Source organism: Arvicanthis niloticus, chromosome 12 (assembly GCF_011762505.2).
Source record: "Arvicanthis niloticus isolate mArvNil1 chromosome 12, mArvNil1.pat.X, whole genome shotgun sequence".
NCBI classification, from domain to species: Eukaryota; Metazoa; Chordata; class Mammalia; order Rodentia; family Muridae; genus Arvicanthis; species Arvicanthis niloticus.
In genome coordinates this window covers 33,268,920-33,291,638 of record NC_047669.1, presented here as the reverse complement: position 1 = coordinate 33,291,638, position 22,719 = coordinate 33,268,920, and the positions used below count along the sequence as shown (strand labels likewise).

The following is a 22,719-nucleotide window of genomic DNA, read 5'->3' as shown; positions in this document are numbered from 1 at the left end:
TGTTCAACAAATTAACAAGCTGAATTTTGTTCTATGGATGAATTTCTAGAGCTTTAATTGAATCAGGAAAAGAGCAATTGTAATCACTTAGAAATAAAAGGATCCTTTCTCATCTGTGACAGAATTTGCTTTCATTGTCATTGGATTCACAGAAAGACCCATGATCAAACTTAACATTATCACTGTTATAAAAATTATGCTTTCTTAGGATCAGCTTCCCAAGTAGCAGGTGTCACTCTGGGCTGAAATTACAAGAGTCCCTTTTGTGGAACTGCACCTCAGTGAGTGGTTAGTATCCTTCAGTCCACAGCAGGGAATAAGCCAGTAAATCCCACTTAATTGGAAGCCATTGTTTTCTACCTGCAACATTCTCTCTTGGGTCTAGCAGTGAATGTGAAGTGCATCTCGATCAAGAAAATTATTTCAAGTGATACTTGGATTTGTGAGTTTCATTTTACACATATCCCCAGTGCTATTAAGTGTGTCAGTTTAAATCGCACATACTCACGTTGCTATTAGTCACACTTATCTCTTTGTGCTTTTTTATTAAATGCCTATCTTAATATAGGAAATGCTAACATGTGGATGTTAGCTATAACTTTATATATAACTAAAGTTAATTTCATTTCTGCAATACTAAAAACCAATAAAAATAGGGAAGACATGGGAATTGTATAAAAACATCTGTGCCTATGTTTGGAGAATTATTTTGAATTGAGGTTACCATTTACTTCTTCTGGGAAAATGACTTACTCCAAATTCCATTTCTTTTTATTATTAAGTTCTGCTGTCCTTACCGCATTGTGGTTCTTTTAATTACTATCACTGTTATCTATTTTTTCTAAATTTATGCAATCTGTAATTAGAATTATAACTTGCTTCCATAACCTAAATTTCTTTTTGACCTTAGTATTTGGGGGCATTGAGTATGTTATTTAGTCAAAGCTAAGAAATTTCCAATTTTATGATTCATTGTATTTTCTTGTTTTTCCCATGATTATTATAGGACCATATTTTTCACTTAATAGTATCATTTCATGAGTCAGCTCATATTTGCTATCTGGCTTTTAGCATTTACCTAATTTACATTTCTAGACCAATAATAGGTGTTATATTCTACTTTTATAAATGGAGAAAGACTATGTTCAAGGAACCTATATAGCTTTCCTTATATAAAACTATTCAGTCTCACTTTGATTTCAAACTCTGCTCTATATTATTCTTGCACTTTTAGATGCATGTGTGTGTTCTTAAGTGTTGAACATTATTTCTTTTTTTTTTTTTTAAAGATTTATTTATTTTATGGTATGTGAGTACATTGTCTTCAGACACACCAGAAGAGGGCACTAGATCCCATTACAGATGGTTGTGAGTCACCATGTGGTTGCTGGGATTTGAACTCAGGAACTTTGTAAGAGCAGACAGTGCTCTTAACCACTGAGCCATCTCTCCAGCCCTGAACATTATTTCTTAGTAAGGAACTTTGACTTTCTTTCTTTGTGTTAGCTCATGTAAAACCTAAATATTGAAAAATATTGACTTTCTTTAGTAGCTTCAAGTTTCTGTTTAGTTTCTTGGACCGTTAATTTATCATGGCTACTATACCTTTGTATTTTAGTGTATATAATTCCTAGGAAGTAAACAGTATATGATCAGAATGACATTAGTTATTATTAGAAAAATATAATTATGAAGGACTGATATTGTTGCTTAAATAAAGCCTAAATTGAGTAGTTATTTTGATTTAAGAAGCAGTTGGGCCACAGGAAGGAAAACTCAATACGGATGTCGCATAATGAAGGCCATTGTCAGGGTTTCTGTAAGTATAGTCTCACAGAATTTAGATTCACTATAGAGATGCACATTGAAGATGTTTCAAAGAATCATCATGATATCTCTCTGACTTCAGAAAGAATACAGCTTATTTCAGCTCCAAATGTGTACTCTATTGATAAGCCAATGTCAGTTCAGTCCATTCCTGTGAAAAAGTTATGGCCAATAAGAAAACAAATCCTTAGTACTATGTTCTGAGCAGGGAATTCAACAACCACTTACTTTTTTGGAATAGTACATATGATTCTGAAATGTAACTGTCATGGTGTGTTGCCTATTTTGTTTATTTTCAATGTCTTGGCCTCTCAGAATATTTGAACATTAGATTCTACTGCCAAAGAAAAGGCACTGGAGTGAGTACCACACTAAGGAACACTTACTTAAAAAGCAAATACAGAACAACTATTCTTATCACAAGAGTAATGGTACATCTTTGCAGTCACACATTTATCTCAACACAGTAAAATCAAAGTCTTACAATCTCCTCATACTTGTTTGGAGGCCCAGGGTGAATCTTTGTAGTCTCACATCAGCTTCAGGAAGCTGATATATTCAAGATTTTCTAGCTCTGTAATTGAGAAAGCTCTGATAAGAAAAGATACATATATTGGGAATAGTGTGTGTGTGTGTGTGTGTGTGTGTGTGTAATATATTTCACCCTTTTAAAACCCAGCCAGGAAATATTAGACTTTATGAGTGCATGCCAAGAATAAAACAATCTTAGCTAAAACAAATAGTTTTCCTTTTTCTAGAAATTTAAGGCAACTGTCTTAAAATGTGGCTTACAACAGAAATGCTTTTGTTCTAACAGAATTACAACATAATTATGTAAACACCATATTATATTTTATACTGCCCTGTCTGGACTTTCTACTATTTTTCAGCCTGTAAAAGATTTTATTGCACTGAACTCAAGATAGAGGTCACAGTTTACACATCTAAGAAATAAATACATACAAAAATAATAATCCTAAGCATAATATGCTTTCAGCTGCATTCCACAGAGTAACACAGTATAACCCCTTACCCTCACTTTAGATATGCTTATCCACTATCTAACCCATCCAAGACTCAATTAAATCAGAAACTCAGTAATCTGGAATAGATGCCTATGAGGAATTGTTTTAGGTTTTCTGGATACTTCGTCTTGGCGGTTGATGCAAAATGGAAAACTCTCTCTCTCTCTCTCTCTCTCTCTCTCTCTCTCTCTCTCTCTCTCTCTCTCTCTCTTTCTGTGTGTGTGTGTGTGTGTGTGTGTTAAAGTATTTACACTTGAATATGAACATATTTGGAATAAAAGAATAGGTGTTTATATTTTCCAGGTGAAATATACTTCAAAGACATTGATTGCTACCATTACTGTAGCAATGTAGACAAATGTCATTTTCAAGATTCTAACCCTGACTGGCTGCCAACTCACTATGTAGCCAGGGCTGTTTTTTCTTTTTTCTTTTTTTATTATTTTTTATTGGGTATTATATTTACATTTCAGATTTTATCCCCTTACCCCACTTTCTCCCACCACCCAGAAACCTCCTATCCCATCCCCCTCCTCATGCTTCTATGAGGCTGTGTCCCCACCTACCCCCCACCCCTACTACACCCTCCCCACCCTTACCCCACCCCACTCTGTGTTCGTTTTTCATGGGACCAAGAATCTCCTCTCCCACCTATGCCCAAAAGGCCATCCTCCTCTACATATACTGCTGGAGTCATGGGTCCCTCCCTATGTGTTCCCAGGCTGGTGGTTCAGACCCTGGGGGGCTCTGGTTGATTGGTATTGTTGCTTTCCTCATGGGGTCATAAACCCTTTCTGCTCCTTCAGTCTTCTCTCTAACTTCTCCATTGGGAAACCCCTGATCTTATCAGTGGTTAGCTGTGAGCATCATCCTCTGAATGTGTCAGTCTCTGGCAGACCTCTAAGGAGACAGCTATATCAAACATGGGACAGAAACTGAAGGAAGGGCCATCTGGAGACCATTCCACCTGGATATCCATCCCATGTACAGTCACCTAAGCTAGACACTGATGTGGATGGCTGGAAGTGCATGCTGTCAAGGGCTGTTTTTTCTGCCTCCATTTCCCTGGGATCCCACATGTCACTACCACATCCAATTCTGATTTGGGACTCAATTTTTAAGGAACTGTCAAACTGCAGTCTGTCATTTTGTGCTTTGGAAAATTACTCTTATTTTCTAATTTATGTAATTGTGATATAAATTTTTAATTTCCAAACAATCTGTTTGCAACTTTTTTGCAACATTGATTGCCAATCTGTAAATCAAACTATTTACTAGCAGAGACAACACTCACTCATGTCCCACCTCTTGGTTAAATATTTCATTGTATTATATTTTTGGAATTAATGGGGAGGCTGAAATAAATTCAAACTACATTCAAAACAAGTTAACAATACTGTCATTCTAATACAACTTGATGTTTATTGTTTATACCTCCAAATACATATAACTGAATTAAATCACAAATAATTAAAGTATATGTATTAAAATTTTGTAAATATAATTTGTAAACTATGCACAGAAGTGCATGTCTGCACTTGCATGCATGTGCATGCATGTGTGTGCAAATCCAAAAGTATCACTGATGACCTACAATTTAATATTGCCTTAAGTATCATAATTATCTTTCATTTACTCTAATTCATACTTTTTCATACAAAGATGTATTAGGACTTAAAACATTTTAAGTATATTCTTTATATATAGTACTTCCTTTCATCCCTAGGTATACATTTTTCTCATAAAGATCAACTGTAAATTACTATGTAGCTAAAGAGGCTTATGTTTTCTAGATACATTTATTTATTTTTGTTTCATTTATGTTTATGTTTTTTGTGTTTATGAATATATACCAATTATATATAATATATACATTACATTCTGCTAGTGAATATATATATATAATATTAGCAGAATAACACACATATATATGTGTGTGTATACATATATATGTGTTAGGGAAACATTTGCTTGTCTTAGTCTGTTTGTACCACTTTAAAACATACTACAGATCGGGTGAGTTCTAAATGACAAGAATTTGTTTCTCCACATGTGGGAATCTGGGAAATACAGGATCCAGATACTGACAGAATTATTATCTACAGAGAGCCTTCATTTGTTCAGCAAGAGCTCAAGAGCCAGACATGACTGAGGTGACATGGAAATAAAAAGACAAACACACATACACACCTAAATGCTGGGATCAGGTGGATGGGCTCTCTGATAAAGAAACCTCAGAACCCTGGAAGCTCCATGTGTTTATTATATATAGCTGAATAGGAAAATGATGTTACTGCATTCAGCTGAATCAAGGAGGCAGAGTTTATGGTATATGGCTGACCCAAGGAGTCAAGTTTAATTAATCTTAGTAGATGAAGTCTCTGGAGGGCTGCAGTCTTCAGATGACAAACATCTAGAAGGAGAAAGATTGAATGGATGTTTTTCTCTGTATACTATCAACTTCATACTTGGACTCCCCCAAGGATTTGCCAACCCTGTGAGCTTCCTTCACCAGGGGAAGGGTTTGCCACTCTGATGGAGTTTAAGGCATTGTTTGTCCTTGATAGGGTGGTGCCTGTGTCAACACATACAATTCACTCATATCTTCATTCACTCAGGACAGTCTTTGCTATACACAGGTCTTTATTCCAGGCCCATAGGCAGGATCTTCTGCAGTAGCTTACATGGCAGAAGGAATAAGGCAGCACTGAGTCCTCTTTTATTATGAGGTTGACCCCTCATAAGAAGGCCACATTGGTGGATAGGTGCCAAGACGAACTTTGAGAAAATACAAATTTTCAAAACTGACTGGTACTGCATTTTTATCCTTTTAATGTTTATTCTAGGATTTTCAACAATCTGCTTGACTGTATGAGAAATTGTATGAGAAATGGCTCATTTACATGTATAGAGTCATTACCTCCAAAGAAGAATCTCATATATGGACTGTTTTCCTGGATTAAAAAAATACAGTGTTCAATTGTCATCCAAAGGTATAGCACAAATTTATATTGTAAATGACAGTGTATGATGTATATATTTCCCATAGTCTCCTTTATGTACTGCATGACTTCCATATTTGTGTGAATCCCAACTCAGTTGCAGAAAGTTATTCTTTAATCCTGATAATTTCATCCATTTCCTAACTACAATCTTTATGTGTAAGTTATTTTCCAACTAAGCTATTCATCGTCCAAGTTTAATGTAATATTTATAAAGTATTATTTGAAGCTAGTGGTTTTTTTACTGTCTATGTAATAGATGTGAGTTTGGTATTTAATTTATACTGAAAATTTTCTGTATCAGTCTGATAATATTTTTATTCCAGAATGTCACTTAAATAAATAGTGCTTTTCTCTCTCCCAGATTGGTGCAACATTATATTCACATCTCAGCTTCCATTACTTAGCAGAATGTTCATGCTTTGTGAATCCCTAAAAGCTGGATGTAGAAGGTTATTTTAAGCAACAGCTCTATAATTAGCCACTGGAAACCATGGCAAGCCATTTTCAGGATTTTTCAAGGATGGCGTAGAAAGGAAAGACAGTGACTTTTGGTCAATTTCCTTTACTTCATTCAAAGACTGACAAGTCTATTTGAGCAGGCTTCCTGTTCCTTGTTATCTTATTGAATGAGCTTAAGCAATGATGGAAGACGGATAGCTCTGTCTCCTAAAATTTTCTGTATCCAAGTAATTCCCTCAGAAACATTTAATTCCTTTACACCCATTCATTTCTAATACTAGTTCATGCTAAATTACAGCAATGATACTGTAAATTAAGAACTAAAATTCAATTAGGGTGTTTTATTATATCCCTTTATTTGTTGTATCTCCAACAAGGATTCTGGAGACTTTATTTTCAGGTCATACATTGATTTGCTGAGATATAATAATATAATCATATGGAGATTGTTTCATTACTAATTTTGTTTCTATGTTCTTACTAATATATTCAGAACTTCAAAGAAAATCTACAATACTGACAGACTCATGCTTTTATCCAGCACATTTTTCCTGTCAATAAATCCATTCTTTCTATATTAACTATTTTCATGAATTCTCTCTCTTTCCCTTCCCTCTCTGTATATTAACCTGCTTGGATTTTATGGAGTTTTAGCTTATCTTCAAATATTCACTGAAGATATATATTTATGTCTATGAGTATATACTCATGTGTGACCATACTATCTTGCTACATGACTAGACTTAATGGATAATTTCAGATTTATTTGAGATAATATAGCATAAGAAAAGTCTAGGATATAATTGAAGGTTGCTTATGACTTTAATTTTTGCATTAAACAGATTTTTCTGGGATGGTATCTAATGAGGCTTAAGGACTAATGTACACAACTGGGAACATTTAAATAATGAAATATCTTTAGCTTACAGCAGAGAGTGTGCAGGATATTTTCCAGGAAGACATGTCTCACAAATATATAAGTCTCAAACATATTTACACTAGACACATGTAGATCAAGGGCATCTGACTCAAAGCATTCTAAAAGTAAAAATTTCCTCTGTATTAAAAAAATTAACATCCTTAATCCAATGAAAAATTGATAAAAAAAATTACAGAAGTATTTTACCTTGCCCCACACAGAATAGCTGAAATTAAAATGAAAACTGAAAACAAATACTTCTGGAAATGGAAGGAAAAGTCACCTTTATATATTAATGATAGGGTTTATATTAGAATAGACAATGTAGATGTCAGTATGGAGGTCCATGATGAAACCAAACTTAGAACCAACATTTACTTCTGCTTGGAGGTATCTATGTCTGCAGACCTCCGTGATCTCATCCTGATTATTGGAGTGTAATTTTAACAGTCAACCTGTGTAACCAGCCTAAGTATCCATCAACATTGAAGTGGATTAAAAAAATTACACACACAATTGAGTTTTATGTGTTTGTTTTGTTCACATAGTGAGGTTTTTGTTTAACTATAAAGAAGCATGAAATTATATCATTTGCAAGTAGATAGAACTGAATATCATATTAGGAGATTTGCACAAAATTTGCACATTATCACTCATAAAGAATCAATTTATCTATTATGTAACCACCTATTTATTCTTAAATCTGTTTTCTTATGTCTATTTGTCTATTATTTATATCCACCTATTTATTTATTCATATGTCTATCTCTCTTTCACCTGTTTACCTGTTGCTTAACAATTAGAAGGGTATTATTGATAAGGAGGAAGAAACCAGTGAGAGAAGAAAGGTAAGATAATAAGATAATGTAATAGGTGAGTTGAATATGAGCAAAACATGTGACATATAAACAAATATACATTAATCAAATTTCAAAACAGATAAAAATGGTGTTCTTCACAGTGAAGTATTGCTGTGTGTACTAGGAGTACAGTTATGCTCCTGAAGAAATCACACTGGACCACTGGGTGTTTTATTTACCTCAGAAGCACCCCGCCCAATCTCACCTCCTTAGTGAAGAGTATATCACAGCTGCTTTAATTCTTTCCCTACTTGGCATTGTGCAGCTAACCAGATTTAAGTCATGTTTTCCCCATTTATAAGGATGGCAAGAGGACAACCGAGTATTGAATTCTGATGCTTCCAATTGCATAAACTTTCCCAGTGGTCCTTGTACCATCTATCATTAAACTATGTTGATGTGCTAATGTTCACTGCACACCTTGCTGAGATGTGTATACTGCTTACACCACTGTGATTATTTTTCTGATAACCTAACTTTGTACTCTCAAATGAACCTTCCTGGCAGAAATAATTACAGAAAATTTACGCATTGAAATTATATTTAATGAAAATAGTATTTGCTATTATAGTATAAATACAAAATATGAACTAGGTTCTAAGACAATTAAGTCTTATAGTATGAACCAAAAGGAAGACAACACAGGGAAACTTTGAAAAGCCAAATACTGGCTTCTTCAATATTTACTCATCATTGCACTGTCTAATACAAGATGCTGTCAATTAGTGGAATGACATACATTTTCAAAATGTAGCAGAATAACCTCTCAAGTAAATAAACAAATTTGACAAGAATATGAAAATCAATTATTGTATGTAAGTAGAAGTGGGAAAATCAAAATACAAGAGAACAGTTTTCAGGTGAACTCTCAAGGGGAAGACAACTGTTCCATGTGCTCTAACAGTCAAGACTGAGAAAGAAGAAAACATTGTTCTTCTTATCACAAGCTAGAAAGTACAACTATCAAGTGAGAATAATGGCTATCACATAAAATAGAACCACATCATATGCATAAAGGTGAAATTATTGCCATGTATTATATTTAAGTTTGAGTAAAAGTGTTCTGAGAATAAATTAGTCCACTGTGCCTGCATTTTTTAGGAGAGCTGTTTAACTACTTCTGTTTATCACCAAATGCTATAATAAACAGATTTTTTACTTAACTTCTTAATTAATTGATTTTTCATGAACTATTGGGTGGATGAGAAGATCCCTAGTTCTATTGGGCAGACTGTGATTCCTGACACAGCAAGTAAGGAGAATACTCTGCAGTTTTGAAGGACTACAGATAAACATCAAATCTCATGTTCTTTCACTTACAAAGAATAGATCTTGAGTCAGAGTTGAAGAACCACAAAAAAGTCTGGCTTAGTTCTTTTAGTATCCATATTTTTATTACATTTATTAATTTGTCTGTGTGTACCTACAGGTCTTTGCATGTGAGGGTGCATGGGTGTCATGGCACACATATGCAGGTCAAAGGACAATTTGTGTCAGCTTATTATCTACTTCCAACATGTGGGCATCACAAATTGGACTTGAGTCTTTAAACTTGACAGCAAGCACCTCTACTTACTGAGTCATCTCAATGGACCTCTTACCCACATTTGTATGCATAGTATCTAAGAAAATGTACAGACTGTATAAGATTTTATTTTCCATACTGAGTGTTGTAGCTATCTTATGCTAAAGTTCTCAAAGAGGTATAAAAATGATGAATAAGATTTTATCAACATTTTAAAGCATGATGCCTCTGTAAAATATTTTTTAATGATTCTGTTAACTTATTTAAATAGCTAACTGGGTGATGGTGGCACATGCCTGTAATCCTAACACTTGGTAGGCATAGGCAGGTGGATCTCCAAATTCAGGGCCAGTCTGGTGTACAAAGTGACTTCTAGGATGGCCAGAACTACACAGAGGGATTCCTGCCTTGAAAAAAACAAAAAAAGTGGCTCTATAAAATGATACATTAAGAGTCATCAATAAGTAGCTAATCCTATCTCATCACAAAAGGAATATCACAGATTTTATTGGCACAAGCACAAATGGTTACTTGATTTTCTTATTAGAACAAACATATAAGTATTTTATTTCTGAAATGTATAAAATTTTCTAACACTGAAGAACAGTTGAATTATTTGAGCATGCTAGTCTAATATTTTTTAGTTAATTAATTGGTTTTTATAACATAGTGAGTCAAATTAGGGGTCACACTGGTGAAGAAAGCTTATGTTCCCTTCTATTGGAAATAACTCCCCAGTTCCATGTGTGCCTTCATGTACTCTTTTTTCATCTATCCTGAATTATTGTCTAGCTTGATCATAATGAGGACTTGTATAGACAACAACACTGTCCTAGGATAATATGTGCAACAACCTTGTCATGTCCAAAACATACTGTTTTGCAGGAGATCTTCCTAACCCCTGGCAATTAGAATTTTTCTGCCCACTCTTCCACAATGTTCCTTGAGGATAGGGTATACAATATCACAAGTTTTAACATTGAGAATTAAATAAAATAATGATGCTGCATAGTCAAGACTGGCTTTTATTCATAATTCATGGTTTTCCTGTCTTGTTCTCAGCTATCCAGAGTCATTATGACTAGTTTTGTGTATCAGTTTTTAAGCTAATCAAATAATACCTCAAGTGGTTACTGGCCAAAGGCATTTATTGCCAAAAGTACATTTTTGTTTACTTTTCATGACATATTTCAGTACACAGTCATGAGTGTGTTCTTCCCAATATTCATTTATTCTTTGTTAATACAGTACCTGTTCCCTTTGGAGAAAGCATTATATTACAAAGTTCAGTCCATTTATAACAGATGTGGACTTGACCCTGGACTTTCTGAAAAGCAGGTGACCAAGCCATGATTCCTCACAGCTTCTCTAGCTTCAGATCAATAGCAATTGCTTAAGACGTCAATTTGTGATCAAGATGTTTTCTGGATAATTAGGGGAAATGGACCCCTTCTTTCCTCTGTGATGAATTTTTAAGCGGATGATAATCTTGTTGTTACCAACTTAAAAACAAGTAGCCTGGGAATAAGTGTGTCAATAAAATGTAACCAGTTGATTTTTGAAACTGACTTTGTCTGGTATCAGTGATTCCTGTGACTGAGAGCACATGTCCACAGTGCTGAATGCAGAAAGAGTCCCCAGTGAGGAAAACAGTGGGGGTGAGTTAGAATCAGAGGAACGTAGAAATAAGTAGCCAACAGTGGGCTGGTCATATCAAGTTCCTGTGGGAACCAGAAGGGAGTCTCAGATATTGACTGATGTTTGGATACCAGCTCTTTCTTCTTTCCTCTTAGTGTCAGATTTTACAAGCAAATCACTTATGATTTGTTAACATAGATGCTTAGCTGGAATGACTCTCTCTGGTCCGATTTTAAAATGTCAAGAATGAAGAAACAGATACGGGAAATAAAGATCTTAATCACACTCTGACTGCTGTTGAAGAAAGTGAATTAGTTTGTGGTTCAATCAATATTTGCGACATTTTAGTTACTTCTTTTTTCTTTTAACCACTTTGATTGTGACACTGTATTATTGGAAAACAAGTATATTTTTGGAATAAAGAGCCAGAATCTGGAGTCAGTCTGAATGCATTTAAATGCTGGCAGCACATTTATTTGTTGTATGGACATTAACACTTTTTTAACTTCTCAGCATATCACTTTAGTTATCTATAATAATGAATATTTACTTTATAGAACTTTTGTAATTATTAAAATTATATTATTTTATTATTAATAATATAATTATATTATTGTATTATTGTATTATTATAGTATATAGCTGGGCAGTGGTGGCACACGCCTTTAATCCCAGCACTTGGGAGGCAGAGGCAGGCGGATTTCTGAGTTCGAGGCCAGCCTGGTCTACGGAGTGAGTTCCAGGACAGCCAGGGCTACCCAGAGAAATCCTGTCTGAAAAATCAAAAACAAAAAACAAACAAACAGCAGCAACAACAACAACCCCCCAAAAGATAGTATATGTAAATTATGTAAAAATCACAGTTTACTCACCATATATATTTTTTTTTTACTGGAAAAATTTTATTGATGAGACCCCACTAGCTGCAGAAAGTGCTACTGGCATCAAACACCCTCCTCCTTGACAATATGATCTTTCTTGAGTGGTCCCCATGAAAGCTTTCTTCTCCTCCACGGTCTGGAAACAACTAGTGCCAAACTTGGAGGGCATGTCAATCTTCTCCAGAGCCCGACATTTTGTCTGAACCAGCAAGGCCTTATGAAGCACAAACACTCACTTTTTGGTTCCCACCATACAGCCATTGAGCATAATTGACAAAGGTACCCAGGGGGTTTATGCTCTTGTCAGATAGGTCATAGTCAGTAGACACATTGTTGTTGATCAGTTTATCACTCTTGATGAGGTAGCCTTGACCAACTATGTTAATCTTCTTGTTAATCTCTGTTTGGGGATGGTAGCCTTTCTGGCCACTTCGAGACACAGAGAAGGCCACGAGGGCAGGGTGCCAGAAACCAATACAGGCAACTTTTCTCAGACCATGATGGTTCTTTTGGGGAAGTTTCTTTGCATACCAACTGGTCACCCCTTTGTACCCTTTGCCTTTTGTCACGCCAATGACATCAGTCATCTCATCCTGTCCAAACACCTGTCTCACAGGAACCTGCTGTTCCAGCCTCTCTCCAGCCCATGGGAGCACTTTAGCTTCTCAGCCACAGTGCTACCATTCACCTGATCTCTATCAAGTGTGCACCTTCTAGCACAGAGGAAGCAGATGCATCTGAGTGTGGCCAATTATGAGGATGAGTTGTCAGTATGTCTTCAAGCTGCTGAAGTCTTTCTCCAGCTGTTTCTTGCCTGTGTCATCCTGACATTTCTTACAGTATTTGATAAAGGCCTTCTTAGAGTTGTGCCAGTTCTTGTTGAAACACTTTTTACACTTATCAGAAAATACAGTCTTGAAGGTCTGGGGACCTCATGGGGTAGCTACGTATCCCAAAATGCCCACAACCACTATTGGTGGGGTTTCCACAATGGTTACAGCCTTCACGACTTCTTTCTTGTTCACCTTAGATCCTGGCCTGTCAACATTCTGGACGATGTAGGTCATGCCAACCTTGTACCCTAGAAAGGCTGTGAGGTGAACAGGCATGGAAAGGTCATCCTTAGGGAAGCTCTTCACCTTCCAACGATGCTGGCTGCTATGTTTCTGAGGCAATAAGCCCAAGGACCCATGCCTGGGAGCTGAGAATTTTCTTTGAGACATCTTGCTGCCACATGCTGCCAATAGAGCTACTCAGCGTGTCTTAAGCGTTTGATTAATACTAATGATTTTATTGTGTGCTACTATTCATATATGAGTAGAAGAATTGAATGTGACTACATAAAGCACAATATCAACCTGAGTGTTACAAACTCTCAAAATTTAAAGACTAGAGAGATGGCTCAGTGGATAACAGCACTGCTGTTCCAGAGGACCACAGGTTTGATTCTTAACACTCACATAGTGGCTAACAAATACCCATAGCTCCAGTTCCAAGAGATCTGATACATATCTTCTGAACTCCACAGTCACTGTATCATTGAGGTGTACAGACATACTTGAAGGCAAAACACCCATACATATAAAGTAAAAACAAATCTCATTTTTTAACTTTTCAAACTTTGAATAGTTTAATTTTCTTATAATTCAGTGAGTCTCATATATATTCTTCACTCAATGTTCATTGATAAAGAAGATCATGACTAACCAAGTGTTTCAAATGAAGATGGCTATTCAAGAGAGTAGGTTGCTTTGAGTACGAAGGGACTTTTATTTTGTTTGTTTTCTTGAGTGTGGAAAGACTCTTATTTTGTGTGGTTTTATGTATGTAAATGAGGTCTGTCTAAACTCAATCTTCTAGTCAATTAACTGTTTTGCACATCCAAATCTTAGGGAAGAGACCTGATACTCTAGCAGACAGTTAGTTACTATAAGTTGTAGTAAGGGAATGTAAAATGCAATGTGATTTCAAGTGTAATACAGAGAATAAAATGAACTTGGTGAGATGTGATTGGGATTAAAAATAGAAGTCAGTTCAAAAAGACATAATTTGGCAAAAGAGACCAGTTATGTTTTGTGTATATTACTCATAGCATAAAAATAATTATTTAAAATAAAATATTATGTTCAATTTGTTTAAAATGTAATCTTGTAAATGTAGAAGATTTTCATAAAGTGCCCATAGAAAATCCCTTGTTTTAAGAAATCAAGACTATAGATTTGTAGTTTCTTAACTGGGGCATTAAGTGTCTGGGGAAATCTAGAATTATCACTCATAACTACAGGCGTAAGGGCTCCAGAAACGTTCAGGAACTAATGAAATAATACATTTTTGTATACATTAAACAATAAGAATTTTATAAAAATTAACTTTTTTCTTTGAGACAAATTCATGGTGCATATGTTTTATATTCATAGACTGTTGTAGTTGCTAATTAACCTCTATTCATATCGACCCGGCTGTGATGGTACATTCCTCATTCCGTGACCCAGTGTTCTGGATTCCCACATGCAAGACACACACACACACACACACACACACACACACACAAACACACACACGCAGTCCTATATTTTAATACGCCTTAAACAGCTCAATAGCTGGGCCACTCCCATACTTCCACATGGCTAACACCTCCCCTCTGATATTCCTCAGTTATTAAGTACTAAAATCTCTATTGCATCCTTGCTGCCCTAGACCCAGTGAGGAGGACTGGAGCTGCTCTTCCCTGGCTTTTACATAATTGTCATGCTCTCTCTCTTCTGCACCTCTCAAGCCTGGTCCTTAATCCTTTCCCAGCAAGGTGGTTCTGTTTCCTTCCTTCTCCCTCAGTCCTTTGCATGGGCATCATAAAGTTTCACCTCTGTCGCTCTGTCTAGTCATTGGCCACAAGCAACTATATTTACCAATCAAAACCAATTGGGAACAGGGTCTCTCAGCATCTCACATGCAGACGTGAGGATTCCCATGTAATTTTGGGGACCTAATTAACATAAGTAGGATTAGAACAAATCCACAACAATAGATAATTAAACAGAGGTAAAAATTAGATATCGTCACTTTTTTTTTTATGTCAGGCAAGTATCAGAGCAAGAATTCTAGCACAAAGAATTGGTTTTACCCATAATTAACTCAATTTATGTCTTTCCTTAATTTTTCACTTGGTAACAAAAGCACAAAGTGTGGCTCTGAATGAAGGATGTAATCCTCACATCTGACTTGCTTGTCTTCACCTCATGACATGCTGAAAGGAGTCCTGATCTAGGTCAGTAAGACAGGACCACCACATTAGTGTAATCTATATGTACATTTAAAGCACTGTCATTATTCATTTTCTATTAAACCACCCTCAAATTTTTCTTTCAAATTTATGCTCAATTTAATCAAAACCCAAATAGGACTTATTTAAAACAATAGTTTTATAACACCTATTTCCAAAACATATTATTCAATATGTTTTCCTGTGTATATTTTCTACGGCTTTTAAAAAAGTTTTACAAATTAAGATTTCATATACCTTAAGAATCCACATAAGATTTTAATTTAAAATTACATGGAAACTAATGTATACCTGCTTTCTATCACACGTAAATTGATTTTTTAAGAGTCTATATCAAACTTCAGACTTCCAAATGGTGAACTTTTTATGTATAATACCTTTCTGTGCTAAATATATCTAGTTTCTGTCAAGTAGCTATTTAGAAAGGAAACATTATTGACTACATCAGCTCAAAGTGGGAACTCATTCCAGGATGTCCACATTGTGCATAGAAACTACCTTTGTTCATTTGTTAAGTTAGAACACTTCAGATTTCCAAGATAATTCATTCTTTTTTTAATGTAGTTTTTCTTCTTTTGAAATTATAATTAAATTAAATTAATAAATTCTTTGTTCTCTAATAATGTAAATTACAGATTACTAAATTGGACATGCAGAATTTATTCAAAATTGTATAGAACTTGAAATGTCAAGAGAATAAAAATATTTTAGTGAATTGCATATTACTAGCAATGGACTTGGGACCATGAGATTCACACACTACAGGAATGTCATGTGGTAACAACATGCAGAGTTTATGACTGAGAAGAGAGGAGATGATTTTCATTCAGATGGCCTGGGCTACTTGGGTGCACCCTTAATGGCAGTAAAAGTTGTCACCGTTTAACTAATAATGTAAAAATACTTTTTAACTCAATACTTTTCATTTCAAAATAAAAATTATTGTTAAGATTTGAGTATTGTTAAGATTTAAGTATGTAATATTTTTAAAAAATCATAAGATTAAAATGTAGTTTTGACTATTCAAACCTCGACACAAATGACAAAAATATTAGAAATTATCTCTGATATATTTATATAAGTTATCTAATTTTAATAAGCTTTGATTTAATAGAAAACCTTTTTCTAACTTTATATCATTAGAATGGGCCCTACAACAACACTAAGAGATAACAGATATTGACAATGGTGTGGTGAAATTGTAATTCTCCTTGTGAATTGTTAGTAACTAAAATAGCAACATTGCTATTAAAGTACTATGCTGATTCCTCAAGAGATTTAACATAGAATTACCATAACATATGAAGCAGTATATCAAAGAGATACTTAACACACATATTGATTGGATTATTTACAATAATCAAAATATATAAGAAATACATGTTCTTATTGCTTAGAGCAAGCTATTGCAGCACATATATACAGTGCAAATATCCTTCAACTTTGAGAAAGAAGAAAAATGGACTACATTTTACAACATGGCTTGAATTGAAAAACACGATCTTAAGTGAAATAAGCCAGTCATAAAAGACATGTATGTAAGATTCTACTTATAAGAGGTATATAGAGTACAAGAGCTGAGAGGGAAAAAGATGGCTGTATGCCTGCTAGAAAACACATTACATTGCTAATTAATGGGTAAAAATTTCAATTTCATAAATTGAAACAGCCTTGTTTACGCAGCTAAAGTATAAATTTAGAGTAGTTATATTGGTAAAGTTTATAATATACATGATTTCACACATATAAACAAATGAAAACTCCTAAACAAAAACAACAAAAAAATTCCAAACTATTCTAAAATGCAGCCAGTTTAGAACTACTCTTCTCAAAAGCAGTGGTCCTCACATTTAGCCCACAGATCTGGAAACTGTGTGTTAACTAGGATCCTTAAAAAAAAATTATTCAATGTTTTCCTGAACCTACTTTAAAATAACAAAGGTAAGCAGGGATTTGTATTTAGTATAAGCTAACCTCTTGTCCTGAATAAAACTAAATGTCAACACTTGTGATTTTTGTAAAATTAAAAAAAGAAACATGATAAGCTTACAAAATTTTTAAGATGTGCTGAATACTATTTTATGCTTTACCTAAAAATGTGTTCACATAAACTATCTTACAAATAAACCCTAGCGTTGTGGAACAGGACTCTAATATCACCATTTGGGACAAAATTTGGGATCTCTACAGAGTTCCATGTTTAAAAAAATAAAACAGCATACAAGCAAACAAAATCAAGTGAAATACAATGAACTTACTTACTTACATAAAATGTAAGAAATAGGCAAAAGAAAATCTTATGTTCACAGGCACACGTTCTTAAGTATAGTGCTCAAAATATTCAATAATTTATGTGTGGGCAAATCTGCCTGTGTGCTGGCCTTGGTGCTGAAATTGAATTCAGACTTACTTCTGTGGTCCTGAGCTTTATTTGTTTAGATTCTTGGTAAAAAGAACAGAGGAGCAATATTCTAAGAAACACTGGCTGACAAACACAAGTGAGATAGTTTAGTGCTTCAGAACATCAACTAACCACAAACATTGGTTGAAATAGCCCAGTACTTTAACTTCTCACCTAAAAACCATGCTGGATCATGATGAGCGTCAGTCTTGGCTATACTGTATTTGGTTGCTTTGAAGAGTCCATGACTGTACATAACTTCCAGGTTGCTTTAATGAGTTTTAACATATTGCATTGAAGTATATTGTAAAATGTAATTTCTCTGCTTGGAGTGGATCTAGGATGTGGACATTTCTAGCTATTAGTACAATAGTATAGCCAAAATCATAGTCCTTGACAATATATTTCAGAAGAATCAAAAATGTTCCAAGATAAATATATAACTCTAGAAGATAATAATGATTTATTGGTTTGTACAATCGTTTTATTTAGATATAAAGAGTACCCATGTTTACTAAGTAAGCCATAAAAACAGAGTAGGAAAGCCTCATTGCATTGAAATGAAAAATAAACTGGCCTAATAAATAAGAAGCCTAAGAAAATAATACTTCAAAATAATAGCTTTAACTATGAGAGTTTGAAACTCATTTAATACTCTTTCAGTACATAATTTTGTGTGGAAGATATATTATTTGTTAATCATGTTTGTTAAATTAACATTAGCTTTAATGGATATACACAACTTATTTTGTATGCACCTTTTGTGTGCATGAGTCTATATTATTCTTAACAGAAATAGCAAGGTTTTTTTTTTAGGCTGAAGAAACACTGGTTTTCCTTTTTCATTTTATTACTCTAATGAGCCTCTGAGAAGATAGTTACAATGACTAAAAATAGTACTATCTTTTTCTTCTTTGTTCCCACGGAGAAAGTACCCATTACTTGGGACACTGTGGAATATATTTACTACGAGCAGAATGTGCTTTCAGATAAGCATTAGGATCACTGATGATCACTGATGCATGTTATCATCCAACAAAAATTCACTTGTTTGTTACTTTAATAATGCCATTTGCAGCAAGAATAACCCATAAATGACCACTTGTTTCATTTACTTGTTATGCTTATTTTTAGAAGAATTTTGTACAATGTTTCTAAATTTTGGCTTACATCTCCTCAGGATTAAACTCTGGATGTGGACTTCTGAAAGGAATATATAAGAAATAATAGCTTGTTTCCATCTCATTAGACAATGCAAAATATATCAAATACAATCATATGACTAATGGGTTTGTCATGTTTCTACACTATAAAAATCCCTTTTATATTTAATAAACACTTTACTGGGAAAAATGTGAAACCATGTAAATATCACATTGCTCATCAATTGCCTTTCCACCTTAAATCTACTGATGTAACTTGACTGAATTAATTATTTCCAAGAATTTAAGTATCCACTTTCAAAATGAAATATTTCTGTATACTTGGTCATTGACATCCTACAATGATGTCTCTAATTTTTGTTATGCTTCGTTTTTGTGGGTTGTGTGTATGTATATCTGCACACATGTACGTACAAGAGCTCACATGGATGAATACATGCATGCATGTGTGATGGATGCATGTGAGTGTGTAGGTATGTAGGCAGACACACATAAACAGAACAGAGTAGAAAATCAGGTATTTTTCTCTACTACTCTTAGTCTTAATGCCCTTAGACAGAATCACTTACTGAACTAGATGCTCCTGTTTTGTTTGTTTTAATTTCTGATAGGTCATAGAACACTTGGGATCTTCCATGTCGGCAGTCCCCAATACTCAGGTTACAGGAATACATGATCATGTATGACATTTTCTGTAGGTGATGATGTTTCAAACTCAGGTCCTCATGCTTTCATAGCAACATGTGTAAACACTGAACAATCTCTCTAGCCCCACTCAGATCTAACTAATTAAGGAATATCAGTATAGATCACATCTTCCTGTTTTCATTCATGAAAAGATATTTGTAACTACATAAGAGCCAGATTTAAGGAAACATTATTTTCCAGACCTGAAAGCACTGTTTTACCCATGAACTCACAGTTGCTATGACAGCATGCACAAAACCCATGCAAGATCAAGCCAGTAGAAAAACAAAACAAAACAAAACAAAACAAAACAAAACAAAAACCTCCAGCATAAATGAAGGTGTGTGTGTGTGTGTGTGTGTGTGTGTGTGTTTGTGTGGTACATGTGTGTGAATGGTGAATGTATCTGAGTATAAAGTCTCACTGAAGCTGAGAAGCTATTGGCACTTGATGACTTCTGGGGAATAAGAATGTTTTCTTCAGGGATGTAGTCCTTGAGAGGCTACCCATTGCTGGTGGCTGGCCCTACAACAGGCAGCACTAAATGGAACCAGTGGGTTTTAAAAACAGAGCAGATGAAGTTGAAAAGTAAATTTTGTTGCAGGATATGAAAGAATTAGAAAAGGAGTTGAGGGTAAAATATGTGTTCAAAATACCTTATAGATATTTGCAGAAACTTCTAAACAAAAGGAAAAATTAAAATTGACAAACTTTGCAACTCTTGACTGTGCTGGTTTATGTTTGACAGCTATATGAATCTGTGAGTCTGTCAGATCATTAGAGATGTTTAGCATTTCTGGTGCTTTAAACTGTTATTTGTGTGCCTTTGTAATCAGTCTCCTCACTTATGTCACAGAAAACTATCAAGTGATAGTTTTCTGCCAGTCACTAAGTGAGGATTTACCAATTGTAAATTTATATATAAATGGACCTGGTATATATATACTATATACATAGTATGTACCTTGTTTTATCTAGAATGTTTGGCTCTAAACACAACTTAAAAATCTATCTATTTTAGATTATCTGCAATTTGCTGTTTCAATTGTTAAGATTATATTTATACTCTAAAAACTTATCTGTTACTGATCAATATTCTTGCTGCCAGATCAGTCAGGTAATGAAGCTACTGCAAATTTTTCTATAAATGGTGTGTGTGAGTGTGTGTGTGTGTGCGTGCATGTGTGCATGCAAGTGTGCATGTGGCCATGTGTGTGGGCATGTGCATATGTGTGTGTGCATGCATATGTGATGTTAGTGTGTGCTTGTGTCTCTCTCAGTGTGTGTTGTGGTAAGTGCATGATGTTCTATTGTTTTTAACAAAGAAAAACTTTATTTTCAATTCACAGTTTGAGAATATATTCCATCAAAATGTAGCAGACATTATCAGAGGTGCTACTTGCAGCTGTTGTGGCGGTAGTATGTGACAGCTGCTTGCTCACATCTTGGGTGACTAGGAAGCAGAAAGACAAGACTAGAAACAGGGCACAGCTATTAAACTTCAAGTTATTCCACTAGTGACTCATTCCCTTCAGCTCGGTCCAATTTCTAAAATTCTACAACATTTCAATACAGCTCTAAGAACTGGGTCCAAATCTTCAAATACCCTACATCCATAAGACCATGGGCTTATGAAATTCATCTTGTTGACTTTAAAAGTACTCACACTCATAAGAGTATCTGCACGCTTCAAAAGGTCCCATTCTGTTCTAGTTAGGGCAGTCTTTTTATTATCAGTTCCTGTAAAACGAAAATCCACTTTATAAACCTCTTTTATGTGACATCATTACAGGAAAGATATGAACAGACACTGCACTTCAGACAAGGAAGTGATAAAAGATAAAAGTAGCAGTACCATCAAAGTCCAACTTGGCAAGTCAATGAGTTTACTGAGCTCATTTACAGGAGCATGGATGACACAAAGTCACCAAAACCCAACTCCAGCCTTGCTGACGACACATGAAAGTTGGAACTCTGGAGGTTTCTGCAGGACATATAGGCAGCTCAACAGGTCAGAGGCTCCTCCAAGCAGTTTGGCTGGTCCAAGACTCCTCCTATCACCTTGGCTGGGGGAGGCTTATGAATACTTTGGTTTCAGCATTTTCAGACACATGTATTTCCTGAGTCTAGTTAGCCATTCCCTTCATTCCTACAGGGAATGCTGAAACTTAAAAGAAATAGTCACTTAACAGCTTCCAATATAAAATGACACAGAGTGAACATTCTTATTCAAATATGAAGAAAAGGAGCCCCAAACAAGAAAAGATGACTTTGAAGCAAGATTAAAAACAAGTAGGGAAAATATCAAGCCTTACCAACCCATATCCAGTTTCTGGAGTTCAAGGTGGCATCACCTGGGGTCCAGTGACCTAGATGACCCCAACTTTTCATTTTTGAGACCCACAACACATACAACTTCTCCACTGGGCAGTTCTATTTGGTACCTACACGTTTTTCAGTGGATATCTCATGTTCTTGGAATTTACAACATGATGTCTGCATTTTAACTTTAGCTTCACCTTCATAGCTTCATGTGTAGTCCACTAGGGAGTTCAGTGGAACCAATCAGACCCTTCTGCAGATTACCTGGCCTTAGTGGCTTATTAAGCCTCTAAGATTCTGTCACTTTTGCATCTTCTATGTCAAGTTCTGGTGCCAGCTTAAGACACAGGTTGGTGTCTATGACTATAGGTCAAATAGTCTCTGTATACCATGGAAATGCAATACAAAAGAATATCTGTGTAGGTGGTCCTCTGAGCAGGACAGCTAGAGTTTGTCTTTCTTCAGTAACTCTTTTTAAAAATGAAGGTTTAAAAAATATGTTTGTATTATTGTACACTACAGTTTTCAATGTGTGAAGTCCTGCCTTTAAAGTCACCAAAGTACCATTCATACTGTTTCTGTTCAGAGTAAGAAGTTTTATTCAGTTTTAAACATGTATTTTTAATTCCTCCTCTTGGTATTATACATGTGTTTATGCATATATGCATATATGTCACATGTTTATGTGCCTTCAGAGGCCAGAAGAGGGCATTAGTTGCTCTGGAGC

At 35.0% G+C, this 22,719-nt stretch overlaps 1 pseudogene; it reads right to left on the bottom strand.

Moving 5' to 3' along the window:
• Positions 1 to 12,202: 12,202 nt before the first annotated feature.
• LOC117718119 (large ribosomal subunit protein uL3 pseudogene) lies at positions 12,203 to 13,362 on the bottom strand (annotated as a pseudogene).
• Between the last annotated feature and the right edge of the window lie 9,357 nt (positions 13,363 to 22,719).